Below are 19709 nucleotides of genomic sequence, written 5' to 3'. Positions count from 1 at the left end.
CATTGTGGTTGTGAGTCCTCCTGTATTACAGGGTAGGAAAATGAAACATGACAGGAGAGATTTTTACATGCCACTATATCTATGAACATGTGATGCTGCTACATAAAGACAGTGGTGGTAGGCACTGTGAAAACATTCCCTTGAAGTAGAGCTTATGGGCTAAAGATGGGCCAGTACTAACAGATTCTAAAATAAGTCATTGTCTTTTACATACTTCCTTTTAGTATGAGAAAGAACACCATAAAGACTGTAAACCTCAAATCCTGTATTGAAACCGTCCTAGTTATGTAACTATTAACAGGAACTCTATGATTTGTGATAGCTATTCATGAACTGTCCCCCCAGCCTTCATTTTCTACAGCCTGGAATCACTATTTACTCTTTGACCTAATAACCATTATGCTTCTAGCCCAGATCTACTAATTATCTGACTTTGGGAACATCATTACAATCTATGCCCTAGAAAAGGTTCAAATAAAAACCAAGTTGTACTCTCTGTTGCACAGATTCGTACTGTGCACTTGTGAGTGTGATTTACCCACATAGAATGCTAAAGAAATATCCCTGGTGGGGGAAGGAACAGGAATAAGAGCCGATGGATACAAGTCAGTGGCAGGGGAGGTAACAAAATGCAATATAGGGGTACCCACTATTAAAAACATACAGAAACTGAGGCTGAACAGGAAGTAGAGGTATTTACAGTTTGATACCGCCCATCTGTAGTGGGTTGAAATAGTGTGCCCCCAAAATGTATGCCCTCCCAGAATCTCAGAATGTGACCTAATTTGGAAATGGGATTTTTGCAGATATAATTAGTTAAGTTCAAAAGAGGTCATACTGGATTAGCCTGGGCCCTAAATCCAATGACTGGTGTCCTCATTAGAAAGGGAGAGAACATACAGATTCTGAGGGAAGAAGGTCATGTGAGTTCAGAGGCAGATATTGGATCGATGTTGCTATAAAGCAAGGAATGCCAAGGATTGTCAGGAGCCACCAAAAGCTAGGAAGAGGCAAGGAGGGGGTCCTCCCCTAGAGTCTTCAGAGGGAGCATGGCCTTGCCCCAACACCTTGAGCTTGGACTTCAAGCCTCCTGAATTGTGAGAGAAATCAATTTCTGTTGTTATAAGCCACCCAGTTTGTAGCAATTTGTTACAGCAGCCCTAGGATACTAACACAGGGCACCCTACAAGAATTTAATATATACTCTAAACCAAAGTTTTTCCTCTGTGTATCCCCTCTGTCCCTTTTTCAAGTTGCTATGAATTAAAATAGCCTCTTAAGGTGGATCTTGGGGTTTTTAGATTTACCAGACCATGTTGTGACCTGATGTATCAGTATCTATAATGCCTTTAGCAATATTCTTATCTGTAAAATGCAGAATAATACCTGTCTCTTTCATACAGTTGCTATAGAAAAGGATGAGTTAATATGTGAAAAACTGCTATGTATACTAGAAAATTCTATGTAAATGTATACTTAATTATTATTACTGAAATTTTGTAAATAGTAAGCCCAAATAGTCACTAGCCCAGACTTTTATTTTTATTAGCCTAATTTTATCCACAACAATGATACTAATAAAAAAAAATTACTTCTGATTTCCCTACGTAAATTGTCTACATTGAGAAAATTGGCAAAAGACTTTCTTTCCAAGGCTGACTTTTTAATAATAGTTTTTCTTGCCTGAATGGCGTGGCTCAGTGGTTGAGCGTTGACCTATGAACCAGGAGGTCATGGTTCGACTCCCAGTCAGGGCACATGCCAGGGTTGCCGGCTTGATTCCCTGTAGGGGACGTGCAGGAGGCCACCAATCACTGATTCTGTCTCATCATTGATGTTTCTATCTCGCTCTCCCTCTCCCTTCCTCTCTGAAATCAATAAAAAAAATATTTATATAATAATAACTTTTCTTAGTTAATAGAGTATTCTGTTTCCTCTGTCTTAGAAGGTCATGGGTATAAATGAAGATGTGAAACCCATCTATTCATTCTTGTAAAAAATACTGAATATTCATTTGTCAGGCCCTCTGCTTAGTAATTGAGATTTGATGTTCAAAAACAAAATAACAAAATAGGGTGAGGTGATGGGGTGTGGCCTCTGAGGTGGGTGGTCTGTGAGAAGGTGATATTTGAGCTGACACCTAAAGAACAACAGGGGCAGCCTTGTGATGATCTGGGGACAGAGCACCCCAAGCAAAGTATCAACCAAAGGACTTGTATGCATGCATATAAGCCTAAGGAATGGACACAGACAACAGGGGGATGAAGGTATGAGTGGGGGGATGGAGTGGGTAATGGGGGAGATAAGGACACATATGTAATACCTTAATCAATAAAGAAATTTAAAAAAAAAAATTTAGACCCAGCGCCTCTAGCAGAGAGAAGCAAGGGAAGAAGTGCGCACGGCCAGATCCTGTAAGGTGTGGCAGACCATAGCAAACGATGAGGTTTTGTGAACATGCAATGGGAAGCCCTGGGAGGGCTGTGACAGAGGGGCAGCATTCTCTGATGAAATTTTTGAAAGATTGCCCTGGCTGCTGTGGGGAGAACGAATCTCAAAGTCCAAGAGTGGAGTCAGGCAGGCTCATTAGGAGGTTTCTGGGGATAATATGATGATGGCTTAGACCTGTGGACAGATTGGGACACCCCTGAAAGGGCAACTAGCAGGCCTTGTGGATAGATAGGATGTTAGGGGGAGGGAGAAAGAAAAGGGCCTGACTCTTCATCATAAACAGTCCTGATTGAAAGCAGCCCCACAAGTACATCAAATTCTGTAAATCATTATTGTCCAAATATTTCATTTTGTTGTCATCTCCTCTTGCCTGCTCAGAACACAACCTTGTTTGGAAGCACATAAAGGAATTCTCTATTGGCCCCTGCTCTTTTTAGGGCCATGTGTGGCTTTGCCTCTGTCTAACCCTGCTGAGGGAGGCTAAGGACATTTATCCTGCCCCTGGTTCTAATATAAGCTGAGAGAACTTGAATCATTTCACTTTTCTGTATCTGTCATCTGAGAAATGGGGATATTAATGCCTACTCTGCAGAGGTTTTCTGGTGATAAGATGAAAGAACACGTGGTCTGGCAACTAGCTGAACTTCAATAAAGGGTAATAAAAGTGATGATGATAAGTGTCTCACAAGACAGAAGTGAGTAAAATTGACCTGGTTCCATCAGCTTGGAATCATTTAGTTCAATCTAAGTCTCTCCACTACCAAACACCATTACTGTAACTTAAGCCCAGGTCCATAAAGAAATGGCTGGGATTTGTCAAGCAACAGTGGTTTGTCCAGAGCAACAGTTTGGGCTGACCGGGTAATCTCTTGATGTTATTGTATTACTTATTCCTAGTTCTTTTTACCAAAAAAAATATTTTTATTGATTTCAGAGAAGAAAAGAGAGATTGAAACATCATTGATGAGAAAGAATCATCGATCAGCTGCCTCCTGCATACCCCCCCCCAAATGGGGATTGGGCCCACAACCCGGATACGTGCCCCAACCAGGAATCAAACCATGACCTCCTGGTTCATAGGTCGATGCTCAATCACTGAGCCATGCCAGTCGGGCTTCCTAGTTTTTTTTTTGTGAGGCATAGGAATAATTTTTGAATCAGTAGCAAGAAAAAAAGTTTCTGATAAAATAATGAGCCTCCCTTATTTTGAGCTTTCCTTTGATGCTTGCCACCTCCTTCTTATTATGGCTCTTTGTCCACCATTGAAAAGGCCAGTGTCCTCAATTTGTGCCCAGCTGGAAAGAGAACATTGAGCTGAAGAGTGCAAAGGAGCAAAGAAGTCACACTGAGATGATATTTTCCTTCATGAGACATTTCAACAAGCATAACAGAGAGAATGTCTTATGAGCTGACCATCAGTTTTAAATATGGAAAATATTTCCTGACTTTAGAGCAGTCATTATGCCCTTTTTTTTTTTAGATGTCACTAACAAAGTAAGTGGTTTGTCCTATATAAATACCATATTTAACATAAGGAGAGAGAGAAAAAAGAGAGAAAAGTGACTGCTTCCTAAATCCTAATATGTACCCTGAGCCTTGCACATTTGGTAAGAGAGATGCTTCTTGATCCTGATGCATTCTTCTTATCCCTCTGCTTTTGATGCCTTCTTTTATGTCTTTAATCACTTTAAGTGTACTTGTGTTACCGTCTCTACCATATTGTTCTATCACCGGAAGTTCTCAGAGGTATAACTGTAGCTTTCTTTGTCGACTACTCTCACTCACAGTCCATGATCAGCCGGGCTTTTGCTATAAGAATCCTCGGTGACCTATCTGAAGCTGTGGCCCTGCAGAGTATTTGAAAGTTTGCTTCTGCCATATCCTTCAGGGATTATTTCTAACCTGAGACCAAGTTTGATTTTAATGTTTCAGCTTATGGGTTTCTGAATGTGATAGTTAGTAAGTATGAATCCCCAAACCTATAAGGCATAGTCACAGATCCTCAGGGGAGACTTTTTCTCCATCCATGGCCCAGGAAAAGACAAACATCCTTGTGACAACAGATGGTTTTCCCCCCTAAGCCATCCTTTTCAGGGTCTCATTTTCGTGTGGTGATATCAGTTCCAACTTCCGACTTCCTAATTTTCATGGGCCCTAGCACTTGAGTTCTGTGTTTGCAAGTTTAGCCATTTATTTAAAAGTAATGTGTGTTCTGTTTTATTCAGAATATCTTAACATTTTTGGTGGAAGGGTTTTTTGAATTATCTGTACTCCACATAGCTAAACATGGAGCTATCAACTCAATCTTCATACTGCAGCTGGAAAGAACTTTTCAACAAGTAAATATGATTTATTAGTCTTAGTTAAAACATGGAGTAACTTCCCAAAGGTCTTAGGATAGAAACTAAAATCCATAACCAAAAAGGCCTTCCCTACTTCCCCATCCTCATGTTGCATTATATCCCTTCTCATTTACTCACACTGAGTTTCTACTCACTCTTGATTTCTAGAATGTACCTCACTCCTTACCATAGCAACTTTGCACATTCTGTTCCCTCTTACTGGAACACTTTCATGTTCCCCCAGTTCATTCACCATTCAGATCTCAACATAATTGCAAGGCCCTTGTGTAGGTAAGTTTCCTCATATGTTTGTATATTGGCTCAGATACCTTCTCCTTTATTATACAGTTGTGACTTTACATTTATTTTTGTAGTTATTTTTAAATATATCTCTCACTCACTGGACTGCAAGCTCTGTGAAGGCAGGTGGCATGTCTATTCTTATTCACTATTTTTATTACTCACTGGACTGCAAGCTCTGTGAAGGCAGGTGCCATGTCTATTCTTAATCACTATTTTTATTAGTCAGTAACACTAACTGCTACATTCACAATCACACAAAAAATCCTAAAATCTCAGTAATTTAACACCATAAAACCTTACTCCTCATGCCATAGTCCAATGCAGGTCAAGCAACTCTTCTCCAACTGAACTCCAGAGACCTGAATGCAGCACCATCTTCAGCATGTTGCCATTTCGGTCTCAGTGAAAGGGAAAGAGAACAGAAGACCACATGGGAGGTTTTATGAACTAGGCTGGCACTTCCCATTGGCCAGAACTCAGTAACAAGCCCTATTATAAAGAGCTGGGAAATACAGAATACCTGTGTGCCCAGGAAGAAGAGGAGAAAATGGTTGTCAGTGAGCACTCACCATTGTATTTTTAGCAAAGAGCAGTTCCTAACAATAGGAAGTTCTCAATAAGCACAGATTGAGTAACTCAACAAATGGATGTATGGATGGATGGAGGAGGGATGGATGGTTTTGTTGTCAATGGGTAGCTCATTGATTCAGTTAGTCTGTAAGTTCTTTGAGTAGGAAGGCCATATCTGTGTTGCTCACCAGGTTAGAGAAGTTGAGGCACATAGCAGAAGCTCCCACAAGAATAAATGATCGCCACTATGTGGAAGTTTTTATGGAGGAGATGCACTGAGAGTGGATCTTTAAGGAAGGGTATGGAAATAAATTGGAAAGGCATTATAAGAAGTACATGTGGGAAAGCATGGAATGGATAGGGGGAAAAGTAGAAGAAAGTTAATATGCATATGGTTGAGGTAAAAAGAAAGAAATCAATGGCAAACCTTACAGGAGTAACACCTCACCCAGCTAGTGTCACCTAAACATGTCTGGGGGGTCCCAGACTCCATTATTTTCTCTCTTGATGTATTATCACCTTACACTTAGGAATAATGGTGCCTCTTTTTGTGAAACAGCACATTTCCCCTCCCATTTTGACGTGTAATGTCAAAAATGAGTAAAATGTGCCCAGAAATACATATTTGGTTAGCCAGAAATTGGTACAACAGAAGGCATTTTGCCCCTGACCATACAGAATGGTAAACCATACTAGTTCCAGCCCCAGCTGTCAGGCCAGGATTTCGCCCTAGCCCTTGTCTAATCAATACATAGAACTGCCTAGTGCCATCGGGAGGGAGCTGTATTTTAAAAAATGAATGAAGTAGGACAGCCAAAATCTTTCCATTCTTCATGCTCTTCTCTGCAGCTTTCTGCGTAGGCATGGGGACTACCCCGAGAGCCTCAGATGGGCACATGAAGGTGCCACCCTCCTCTGCCCCAGAAGAGGCGGGGGCTACAGAAGTAACCCGCCCTCCATTACAGGCTTCTGAAATGCACTATTGGAGTTAGTGACAGGGGAGCCGGTCTACCTCGGGGGCTACGGCAGTGCAATGAGCTTTAGTGGATCAATACTTTAGTCTTGTCATGCTAATTGCTCATTGGTTGACATTCATGATCCTTCCTTGCTCCCTCCCTATGTAAACTCTTTACAGCTTGGAACAGCAAGATGCAAAAATCCTGAGTCTTCATAGCCAGCTCCTGCCGAAGAGAGAGGGCCTGGCAGCTGAGGTATGGTGCTCCCCCATTTTCTTGTCCCCCTTAAAAAAGCTTCATGTGTGCCTGCATGTGGTGATGTGAGAGGGAGACGCACGAAGAAATGCCTGGGGTCACTCCTGCAACACGTCAATGGTGTTACCTTTTCAGAACAAAACAATGTCTCCTCCCTTTCCACTCCTCCCCCTCTACCAAAAAGTAAAAAGGAAGAAAGGAAGGAAGGAAGGAAGGAAGGAAGGAAGGAAGGAAGGAAGGAGGAAGGAAGGAAGGAAGGAAGGAAAGAAGGAAGGAGGAAGGAAGGAAGGAAGGAAGGAAGGAAGGAGGGAAGGAAGGAAGGGAGACACAGAAAAATACCCACCCCTTCTATGAGTTCTGTTTTGGTGAATGTGTCGCCCTTCTCAGTGTGTGTGTGTGTGTGTGTGTGTGTGTGTATGGGGGGGTGGGCGGGTGTGATCACGCCTACCATATTGGCTTCCTGTCCCTGGAACATCAGCTTTTCTTGCTGGCTGAGCCTGTCCCCACAACCACTGTTGCCACTGAGACCACCCCAACTCCTACCCTGTACGCTTCAGGCCTGTGCTATGCAGGGTTTGGTTAAGCTGTTTAGTATTAATTGATTTTTTTCCATTTTTTTCTTTCTTTCCCTGGGCGGGTCAATAGCTGGATGCTTCAGGAGCAGAGGATCTATCAACTGCAGACCAAGCATACGGAGACGCAGGCAGACCTGGAACAGAAACCCAGCAGCTCCAGCGGCTCCAACAGCACTTGGTGGCCGGACGGTCAGCCGCAGGAAGCGTGCCAGGGGCCATGAGGCAGGAAATGACCCAATCCTTGAGGTCTGGTAAGTTTTCTCACTTTTGGAAAGTGAAGCAAATGATAACCAAGCCTTTCTTTTCTTACCCGAGAGTCGGCAGCATTTCTGCTGATTTCAGTTAATGAGCTAAAGATCAAAATTGGGATGCCCCCAGCATATCTGGGAGAGTGGAGGGGTTGTGAGGGAGGAACGGGGATTTGGGGGATAGATGAGAGCTCACCAAACTCCGATCCTAAGGTGAGCTGCTGCAGCCAGGCAGATGTCCTGGATATCGATCCCTGCATCCTGTTATCGATCTCCTCTTGGGGCCAAGAATGGGGTGGACCTTCAGAGGACAAGAGAAGAACCAACACCCTCCCAGAGGGCCGTGCAGCTCTAATCGGTGATAACGGTGTTAAGTGGTCAGCTTGGAGATGAGGTTTTGCTCAGATCTATTGATCTGTGCTCCCCTGGGATACAAATCCTTCTGAATTTGCTTCTGTGGATATAAATATTTATAATTAAAATAGCCTAGGCACCTCTTACAGGCTTGGGAGAGTGGCCCATCCTAGGGTAAGGTTTGATATCAGCCTCATATCCGTGTATGTACTGTCTACAGTGTGGGGGAAATTCATTTGTACACGCTTCTCCCTCTCCTGCATCCCTCTGTTCTCTCTTTTGAACCCTATTTTGCTCACCCTCTGAGTGACAGGCACAATGTCCGCTGACTACCAGAAGCTGGGGGAAATCCATTCTTTCTGAATGCAGCCTCCAGCCGAGGATCTGGTTAAGGCTACACAGTTTCATGTGCATTCAGGAGCCTGGACTCAGAAAGGAATGGGCTGTTTTTGGCGGGGGCATGGGGACCTCTTTAGTTGTTGCTTTGTTCTTGCTTTTATTGGGGCATCAGTTTGGATCCAGTAACGTACAGGCTTTGTCGCACAAATGTTTTAACCAATGCCAAGACACTGCAGGCTCACTAGCAGTGTTAAATCCAGGAGAACAATTTGAAGGGCCCCAGACTCCTGTTTCTCAGCACCTCGTAAATATAAGCTCACATGAAGTGAACAGAGCATCCCTTATCCTAGAGAATAGAAAAAGAAAGGATGCTGAGGACTCGTTTGCAGGCATAACCCTTGAAGCCAGCCGGCCAGATCAAGACCATTGGCCAAAGCTTTGTCCACTGTAAGGACAATCCTATAAGGGATTGAAACCAATCAGCTTTAATTTTCAGAAATTTGAGTTGTAGGAAGAATGGTCTTTGAAATCATTTGCTGTGCTCGCTAAAGCTATCATCGGCTTTGGTGTCCAGGATACAAATCTTTTCCCCTGAATCTATCATCTGCTTTGGTATCCAGGAAACAGTCTTTCAGTTTTAGAACTTCTGACTTTTTTTAATCAAGTGTCTGCCTTGCTTCAGTGCTTACATCTTGAACTGTGTGTCTTTGCATGCTGCCCTCGGCAGGTTTCATTAATTTGTAATTGATGCCTATAAAATTATTTAAGGACTTCTGGATCTTACTTGTCTAGTGTGTATGTTATTGGGTATGTAGGTACTGTCTAGGATGTGGGGGAAATTCATTGTGTTTTGCTTCTCCTGGTTTTAGACTGTTCCTTCACTCTGGGCCATTTGTGTGAGTTAATAAATATATGTCTGTGTATCTCTGTGCAGGTGTCTGTACTTGAGAAGCAATTAATATAATCAGGTTAGAGTAGTGACCCCATATTTCTCTACCATTGCATTAACTATGCATTCCCAAATGCATATGAAGCTTTGTGTGTTTTTTCTTTTTATTCAGAGGTGGTAGTTTTAGAACTCAAATCTAGCTTTCTTCTCTGTTAGAAAATGATTGAGGGTTAGAGACTATTCCAACTGGCAGTTAAGGGTCAGTATTTTGGACTCCATTTGGCTCTGATAATTTATATAGAATGAAAGTCTAACAGGTATAATCACAATAGCCTTGACTTAAGAATGTTTCTAAGCATACTTGAGGTTGAAAAACACTTCAAGCTGAAAATGGAAGACTGTTCTGGTTAGTAACTGTATGTTTCTGTGGTGATGGAAAGAATTGGAATGCAGTTCTCTTTGTTTGATTTATATGGTGACACTCAGAATGTGAAAGGTGTATTTTACTGTAGAAATAAACTTTCAACATTGACCTAGAGAATGGAAAACCCAGGCTGGTACTTAATTTCTTCTCTGCTAGGTTATAATGAAAAGCATAATTAATTTTAAAAAATAATTTTTTAGACAGAAAAACCTTGACTGGTGTCTTTCTCCCATTGTTTGCAATATTTTCTTGCATGATTCATCTGAAGAACAAGCTTATTTGGAGGGAGTGACCTAAATTTCAAAATTCAATGCACTTCATTAATAAATGTGTTTTCTTGTGATCTTAGTGCCACTAAATCTAAACAACACATACATAAATTCATTGCTGTCCTGTGCTACTATTTCTACAAGCCTTTTTGAAAGCTTGTTGCCAGCCACAGGGAAATGGTTTTATTATAGAATCACCTACGATTTAGGATAACAAGCTTCAATGTCTTCAGTATTGTAGAAATTTAATTCCTGTGTTATGGATATATTCATATGCTACATTTGTCTTTTTTATTCTATATACACATATGTTGTTGTTAATCCTTACACCAAGATATTTTTTCCATTTTTTTTTAGAGAGAGTGGAAGGGAGGGAGCAAGCGGAGGGGGGTGGGGGGCGCAGAGAGAGAGAGAGAGAGAGAGAGAGAGAGAGAGAAGAAAAAACTGAGAAACATTTACATGAGAGAGAGATTAATTGGTTGCCTCCTGCATGCACCCCAACTGAGGTTAGAGATCAAACCTGCAACCCAAGTGCGTGCCCTTGACTGGGAATCAAACCTGCGACCCTTCCGTGCACAGGCCAAACTCTAACCACTGAGAAACACTGGCCAGGGCTATAGGTATATTTTTCAATCCCATTTGTCTAAAAGGGTTTGCATGCAAAAGTTTTTACATTCAAAATACAGGGGTGGGAAAAAGTAGGTTTACAGTTGTTTGTATAGAAAAAGACATACAGGTTATGATTATTCCAATAGCTTCATTAACTCAAAAGAATGTAGCAATGCAGCTATAAACCTATGTTTGCCCACCCCTGTATTTTATAATGCAAAGATAAGAATATTTCACAGTTATTTTTATAGTCATAACATAAAAATGTAATTATATTGATATTTCACTGTTATCTTTATTAATAATATATACATTAAGTTTTAAATTAAGTTTTCTGAACACCTTGACGTATTCATTTAATCCTTAGTGCAAACTTATAAGTTAGAGCAAGAGTCATTATCTCCATTTTACCAATAATAAACATGGACAAGGTGACACATTAATTAGTGTGAGACTTGAGTCTATAACAATGATGGTGAACCCATGACACGCATGTCAGAGGTGACATGCGAACTCATTTTTTTGGTTGATTTTTCTTTGTTAAATGGCATTTAAATATATAAAATAAATATCAAAAATATAAGTCTTTGTTTTACTATGGTTGAAAATATCAAAAAAGTTCTATATGTGACATGGCACCAGAGTTAAGTTAGGGTTTTTCAAAATGCTGACATGCCGAGCTCAAATGGTTTGCCATCACTGGTCTATAACCTGAGCCTATGGACTCCTAATCAAGTGCTTTTCCGAAGCTACCAGCTACCTCCATTAATGTCTGATAAAATTTCAGCATGTTCTACATGTCCAGCACTATCACAACCCTTGAATTGCCAGTAAGACAGTGTTGGTTGATCTTAAATTCTACTCATGCAAGAAAAGGTAGCATGTAAGTATTTTAGGCATCTTTCTTTGGCCTTCAGCATGCCACAAATGGCTGCAGAATCCAATGACATGACAGGCCATTTTGTTAGGCTCCGAAATTCTTTGAGTTATTAATATGCCTAATAAATGAGTTTGGTCACCAAGAACATGTCCCTGTGAAAATAAAATGAGTATCCTATCTAATAAAAGAGTAATATGCAAATTGACCATCACTCCAACACACAAGATGGCCACCCCCATGTGGGCACATGATGGCCAGCAGGGGAGGGCAGTTGGGGGTGACCAGGCCTGCAGGGGACGACAGTTAAGGAGGACCAGGCCTGCAGGGGAGGGCAGTTAGGGGCAACCCAGCTGGCAAGGGAGGGCAGTTAGGGGTGACCAGGCCAGCAGGGGAGGGCAGGTGGGGGCGAACAGGCCTGCAGGGGAAGACAGTTAGGGGCAACCTGGCTGGTAGGGGAGCAGTTAGGCGTCAATTAGGCTGGCAGAGGAGTGATTAGGAGATGATCAGGCTGGCAGGCAGAAGCAGTTAGGGGCAATCAGGCAGGCAAACAAGCGAGCTGTTGGGAGCCAGCAGTCCTGGATTGTGAGAGGGATGTCCGACTGCCTGTTTAAGCCCAGTGGGATCAGGCCTAAACGGGCAGTCGGAAATCCCTCGAGGAGTCCCAGATTGGAGAGCGTGCAGGCTGGGCTGAGGGACACACACATACACACACCCGTGCACGAATTTCATGCACCGGGCCTCTAGTATAATATTATATTTTACAATATCATTGTGCATATATTTACTCCTCATACCTACCAATATCTGCTTTTAAAGAAACATTATGTCTAATTAGAAGTATCAATTGTAGTCCTTAAAGTCAAGCATAAACTTTTTCACTTCTGAAATAACTACGTCCCTTCCCCCAACCTTCTCATCAGTTCAGAGGGTCTTAATCTTTTCTGTGCTGTGGATCCCATTGCCAGTCTACCATAGACCTGAATCCTATGGACATCTTCTCAAAAATAATGCTTTTAAATGTGTGGAACAGAATATATAGAATTATAAAGGAAACCAATTTATATTGAAATTCAGTTATTAAACTATCAAAATCAACTAAATACTAAAACCAATTTCTGATGTGATAATGTATACTTCTTAATAACATGCTATAATTTTAAGGTAGTGATGAGCAGAAGAGATATTTTTAGGTTACCTACAATATGTGATATGGATATAATATTAAAATAGCTGGGACTCCTATTGGTGACATTGTCACTGGTACTGTTAATATTACTGTGGTTTGTTTCCTAAGGTTAAAATGGAAGAAAATGCTAACATTTTTATGTGTATTAGTGAAGATAACGGTGAGATTATTTTTCTTCTCATTCAAGTTCACAGACACACTAAACACATATCCGTGGACTCTTTGGGAATCAGTGGATACCAGGTTAAGAACCCCTACTCTAGCTCCTTTCTCATTTTTCAAAACTTAACTGAACCATCATTTTTTCTAAATAACTTAAGCAATATTCCCCCAGGTGGAATAAGCTGCCACTCTTCTGTGTCCCAAGGGCCCCCACAACCTCTCCAACCTGACACTTAGCACAGCACAGGGTCTGCATCAATGTACTTGTCTGTACCTCCTAAAGAGTGTATATTCCTGAGGTCTTGGCTCATGACTTATATTCCACCACCTAGCACAGTGTCTAGTACAGCGATAGAGAACCTTTTGAGCTCGGCGCGTCAGCATTTTGAAAAACCCTAACTTAACTCTGGTGCCGTGTCACATATAGAACTTTTTTGATATTTTCAACCATAGTAAAACAAAGATTTATATTTTTGATATTTATTTTATATATTTAAATGCCATTTAACAAAGAAAAATCAACCAAAAAAATGAGTTCGCGTGTCACCTCTGACACACGTGTCATAGGTTCGCCATCACTGGTCTAGTACATAGCAGGAGTTCACTAGATATTGAAAATGAGGAGGAAGGCAAATGTAAAGAATAGGGAGCCATAAATCACAGAAAATTAAAGTTAGCAGAAAATTAAAGTCAGTACCTTGAATGTTTGCTTGAGTCAGATTTCCCATCAATGGCACCTTCATATCCCAGGCACTAAAGATGGCCATGTGGACCCTGTTCTGCTTCCCTTTTAGTGCAACTCTCCGTTTATAGCCTCCAAAAAAATCATAATTTTATATTAAGGTCCTAATAATAATAATATCCCAGTCTCTCTCTATTTTTTTTTTAGGTTCTCATTAGTACAGACGGGGAAAGAGGCAGTAGGGGCATAGATATAGAATACTTTCCTCACATCTTGAGATTTAGGGCTTTATCAATTGACTGATAAAGCCAATGAAAATTATTTTGATTCTAATGAATATACATAAATATGTAAATTCTTTCTAAAGCCCTATGGCCTTGAAAATAATTATTAAGAAGATTTTGTTGAGCCCTGGCCAGGTGGCTCAGTTGTTGGAGCATTGTCCCATACACCTACGTATAGTCAGGACACATACCTAGGTTGTGAGTTCGATCCCTGGTCAGGGTGAGTATGAGATCAATGTTTCTCTCTCACACTGATGTTTCTCTCACTCTCTCCCACTTCCTCTTTCTCTGAAAGAAATAAAAGCATATCCTTGGGTAAGGATTTTTTAATTTTTTAAGATTTTCTTGAAATAGAGAACACTAATATAATAAAAGCCTCTAACGTCCTCAGTACAAATGCTTTGTGTAGGATAAGCATAGATGCTTATACACAGGAAGGTCTCCTTTTAGACATACACCCAACTTCTTAAATATTAATGTCACATAAAAATTAGCATTTATTCATGCATATTGACTTAATTTTATATGCATCTCTTCCTTCCCAGTAATAAATACTTGGCATTTCTAGCCAAATGAATGGATATTCACATATCAATGTGAGGTTGCATATTTCTTGGGTGCAAGTTGATTTTGATCTACAGTGAACTTGTTTATTACAGGAGAAAGAGGATCAAGATCAAAATGGAGATAAAATTGAAAGCAAATGTATAGCCATTTTATTGTCTAGGAGCATATGTTGAACACAAGTTGTTGATCAGCAATTCAGTGGTTTTCATTGTGCTCCTATAGACTATCTTATTAAAATATATTAATCAACCACAAATTTAGATTACAAAATTGAATCTGATTTAATATAAAGTCCTAAGATCTTGACTTGGATAAAGCTCATTTCACCCCATCATTTAATAAGACCCATGTGCACTGCACATATCCTAGGGTATTTCATCAGGGTTGTGAGTGAGTGTCCATGGAGCAGATGCCAAAATATATTTATGTACCTGACTCTTGTTTCTGTATTTACATCCCTTCACCTTCTGAAGCAGAAAGTTGAAAAGGCAGTATTCTGAGGCCTCCATTCCTAAATGGAGTGTTGGTGGAGCAAAGAAGAAAGATCGGACAGTGACTATGATGGTAGGGAGGAGTCTTTTGCACTGGAACTATGGCTCAGAGAATTAATCTCAAAGCATCAATTCATATTTGAGTCTCTTCGCCTTCTACTAGACAGGTGCTTGAAACAGCTAAGCCAGTCTTCACCTTTTGAAAGGAAGTCCCCGCATAGCCTTAACTGGTATTCCTGTGTCTAGGTCTGTTACTTATTGCAATGCTCTTTAACCCATTTTATACCTGCTTCCTCCTAATTTTATTATTCTCTTTTGTTAGTCCTCTCGTTTCTGCTCTCCTTACTCTTTGAAACAACTTTTGAGTTAACTATTACCCTAAATTTACTGACTTGGTATCTAATCCTTGAGCTATTCAGGAGAAAAGTCATCCTAAATCTAAAAAGTGAGGTATATTTTTAGCAGGCGGGCAAATTGATCTAGATACACATAGAGAAACATTTGCTAAGATTCTTATTGCCATAAATATAGGCATTCATAGTTGATATGATCACATTAGTAGTAAATCAGGAATCTGCTGTTTATGCAATGAAGTACATATTTTTTCCCAGGCAGAAAGGAAAACATGGCTCTGGAAACACAATTCAAGCAAGCAGAACAGGAAAAGCTTAAACATACTATACTTCATAACAAAAACTTATTTTAAAAGAAACCAAGAACTATCAGGACAAATAGATTAACATAACATAACTTAAAATAAAAGAGATTACATTAAAGCAATTTGCTTATAAATTTCATAATCAGTAGAAATTGTTTTCAATAATCTACATTTTAAAGAGTATTTGAAAATTGTAAATATTTTCAATTCAGAAAAAGGGTGTTCCCAGTACTTATTGTCTATTAAAATGTAACTTCTGTGCATAGTAATATAATGAATCAGGTGTGAAGAGAGAAAAATTGAGAAGATGTGGAGGATAATAGAGCCAAGTGCAGGAGGCAGTTTTGGAAATGGACAAAGGACAAATCATTCCTGACAAATGTGATCACTCTTTTAAATCGCATTACGAGATTAATGGATGAAGGGAATGCACTAGAGGTAATATATATGGATTTTACTAAAGCATTTGATACACTGCTCCATGAATTTCCACTTGCAAAATTAATTCAAATTGGGTAGAATATGTGCATGGTCACATAGACTGAAAATTGGCTGAAGGGCCATAAACAAAGAGTAATGACAAATGGTGGTCCTGAACATTTAGGTGGGAGACAGGGGCCATCGCATCCCTGAGAACCGATGCCCACTTTGGTATCATATAACCACCTCAGAAATGATCTGGGGTAAGGGAAGGAAATTATTGAATTCACATAGTTTGAAGTGTCACAAACCAAGATACAATTAGAGCACAAAAGGAGTTATATATAAAGATAGAGTAAAATTAAACATAGGTGATACTTAATCCCTTTTCCAGACTAACTAGGAAAATAGTTAAAATGTTGATTGGGGAAAGTGCACTTAAAACCATGCTGTCATTGAATAGGTGGTATTTATCCCATTCGAATTGAACGTTACGCTCCTGTATGCTCCAAATTTGAAATCTTCTAAAAAATTCATAGAAATGCTGAAAGGGGAAAGGTGGCTGATTTATAAAGAAAATTCAGTTATGTCTACTTAAGTGCATAACTATTGGGGTATCAGTAATTTTCCCAAATGTGTCATAAGTACAGGATAAATAATCACCTTGAATGAATTTCTGATATAAATGTCCACAAATACCACTATGATAACTGCCACGACCTTACTATTTTTTTTCTGATGTTCTTGAAACTATATAAAATTCCATTGCTTAGAAGCAGAATGAACTCTTTAAAAAATGGACTAGATAAAATTTGATTTTCCTTTCACAGAGGACATGATCTTATTTACAATCGTAGTCCTTTTGGATTCATCATCCCATCCAGTCCTCTTGGCCACCCTGTGAGGGGGTATTATTATCCCCAATTACAGATGTGGAAGCAGGTTTAGAGAAGAGAAAAGACTTGTCTAAGACTACATCATTAATAAATGACAGAGTTGATGCTAAAGCCCAAAGGTTATGGACACCTAAGTCTTGGGGTCATTCCACTAAACAGCACTGTTTCCCATGTGTATGCCATGAAAGACTGTCTCAGAATCCATATACCAGGGTCTGTTCTTGAATTGGACTGTTTATCCTGTACTGAGTTAGATGTGGTAATGGGAAGGACCTAGCATGGAATCTGGGACAGGGAGGGCACTTAATATCGCTTAGCAACTTTACTATTATAATTTCTTCATTTGGCAAACAGTTATCAGCCACCTAATGGGGCTGGCACTATCCAGCTGTGCACATCTCAGTCCTTCCTATTAAGTTCAGGTCTCCCAAGTTAGACCACAAGCTCCCTAAGAGAAGACTTGTATTTGCCCATTCACTGCAATCCCCAGTACCTAGCATATACTCAAATGGACTTCCTGACTTAGGGAGAAAACATCCAGCCTCACTTCTCCTAAGTTCCCCTGAGCTCTGGCCAGGCCAAACCTCATTGCACACTTAGTTCCTTCACACTGCATCACATAAAATGGTCCATGACCCCCTGCACACACTGAAAGAGTGGAAGAAGTCTTGAATAGGAGCATGATGAATGTACTTGTCAAGTTGATTTTACTTCTCTTTCACCAAGTAACTCCTCAAGCCTGTATAGCCATGATGATAACAAGTAAACCACCATGCTAAAGCACTGGGCTACTGGGACGCTCTTTACTAAAGCAGACATACTGCTTGTGTCCATTGCCCAGACTCTCCAAGCAGCTCTTTAATGATATGCTTTCTTGAAAATTTGGGAGGAAATAGAGTATGGAAAGCCCAGATTATAGCAAAGCTTGGCTCTCCTTTGGGAATAGGCCAACCCACAGGACATGTCAAGGGGTGTGTAATTTAGGTAGAGATGCAAAATATGGAGCCTCATACATAAGACAGGGACAACTTCTGATGTGTCCTTGGTCAATTTGCATCCCCTCTCGGCAAAGGCAAAACACACAGCTGCTCAATTCCCGCCTTTAATTCAACCATGCCTGGAAATGTATTACATCACAGATATTTCCACCCACAATTGAATTAGTTATATTATCTTCAAAAATAATACCTTTGTCATTTCCAACCCTCTTCTTCTGCATTAGGCTTATTGCAGTTGGATGAGTGCACCTAAAGTCTTCAGTGAAGTGTCAGGTGTAATTTAGCACTGGGAGATGAATTATGGGATTGCCCTTTAGGAAAAGGCTGGGAGCTCAGCCCTGCCTGTCAAATAGGTCCCTGCCTTATAGTGAACTCTGCAGGTGAATGAATCAGTATTTGGCATATCAGCATTTCATAGAGTCTCCATGCTAATGTCTTTTTGAAATGAAACCGAGAAAGCTGTTAACCTCAGTTAGCCAAGTGTCCCCTCTGTGACCGGGATAAATCATCAATGTAGAGGCTGAGAACTCTGTTCTTACTGCTTTGGGGAATGAGAGCCAGGGTTGTGGAGAAGCTGATGGAAGGGGCCTTCAAATCTCACGAAACTAAATAAGGATTTTTATCTTCCTTTAAAAAGAAAAGTATAGGGGGGGCAGAAGGTGGGGGGTAAGAGATCAACTGAAGGACTTGTATGCATGCATATAAGCATAACCAATGGACATAAGACACTGGGGAGGGCCAGGGGATTGTCAAGGGTGGGGGAAAAAAGGAGACATATGTAATACCCTTTGTAATACTTTAAGCAATAAAAATAAATAAAATTAAATTAAAAAAGAAAGAAAAGTAAATATTACTTCTCCATGCATATCAGGACAATGATCTATCAACTGAGCTAGCTGGCCAGGGCTTTCCCTCCCTGTTGATTTAGGTATTCTGAAATGATTTTGAATAATTTGACTCAGTTGGATAGCATATATTATCCTTTTTACCAAGCCTTTGATCTCTTCTTAAGTGAAGTCTCCAAAATTATTTATATATAACTACATTATAGTATATGTGTATATTGTGGGGCAAAATTAGGTTTACAATTGTTTGTATGGAAAAGTAATATAATAAATAATAAATAATAATACAAGAATAAACTCTGTTTTCTGTAATCCTACTTTTGCCCCACCCTATATAAAAATGCATATGCATGTATAAATATGTATGAATAATATAAATAACATTATCTTATAGTCATATATAACATATTATATAAGAGATATGTAAATATTAACTATATGCATGAAATCACAACTGAAAACCTGGTCTTAACTACCAGAGTAGCTATGGTCAGCCAACTGGGGATTCTCTAGTCCCTACTACCACTTGAATATTTTTCCATGGTTCAAAATCAAGCAACATTTATACAAAATCCTCACATCAACCTCGTGAAGCAAGAGTCATTATTTCTGTTTTTACATTTGGATAAACCGGGTTACACAGAAGTTAAGGGAGTGGCAATGCTTAGGGTCAAACCCAGAACTTCTGTCCTGTGTTCCTCAGTCAGTAGCTGCTGTATAATCATTGGTGGCCAGATGTGGTGCTGGAATTCTTTTCCCTAACGATCCAGTGCAAACAAAAGGCTTAGGACCCAAGCTTGTGCCTTTTTCCCCTGAAGGCTCTTGGCTGCTTCCTCCTCTTGCTGTCCCAACGGGAAAGCTATTTGATTACTACATACATCTCCAGCCTTTGGTATTTACAATCAACTGTACAACTGCTTTCATTAGCTCCAGTGCACATGTTATTCCCCTTTCACTTCCCCTGCCTGAGCTATCTGAACTAGAAGAGGCTAGATGACCGAGGTAAGGTCCATGATGTTGAATGTTCCAGAGAAGCATGGAGCAAAACGCCAGAAG

At 40.2% G+C, this 19709-nt stretch overlaps 1 long non-coding RNA gene across 1 annotated transcript in view; it reads left to right on the top strand.

Annotated features, from left to right (window-relative positions):
- LOC107181840 overlaps positions 1–7694 on the top strand; it is a 13798-nt gene extending 6104 nt beyond the window's left edge. The window contains exons 2-3 of the long non-coding RNA XR_001512542.1: positions 6802–6877; positions 7523–7694. This is a non-coding gene — a long non-coding RNA (uncharacterized LOC107181840). The remainder of the gene's footprint in view (positions 1–6801; positions 6878–7522) is intronic.
- Positions 7695–19709: the final 12015 nt, after the last annotated feature.

The sequence above is a fragment of the Myotis davidii genome, unplaced genomic scaffold, assembly GCF_000327345.1.
Source record: "Myotis davidii unplaced genomic scaffold, ASM32734v1 scaffold453, whole genome shotgun sequence".
Classification (NCBI taxonomy): Eukaryota; Metazoa; Chordata; class Mammalia; order Chiroptera; family Vespertilionidae; genus Myotis; species Myotis davidii.
The sequence above is the reverse complement of the archived record's forward strand: the minus strand, read 5'-3'. Positions and strand labels throughout refer to the sequence as shown.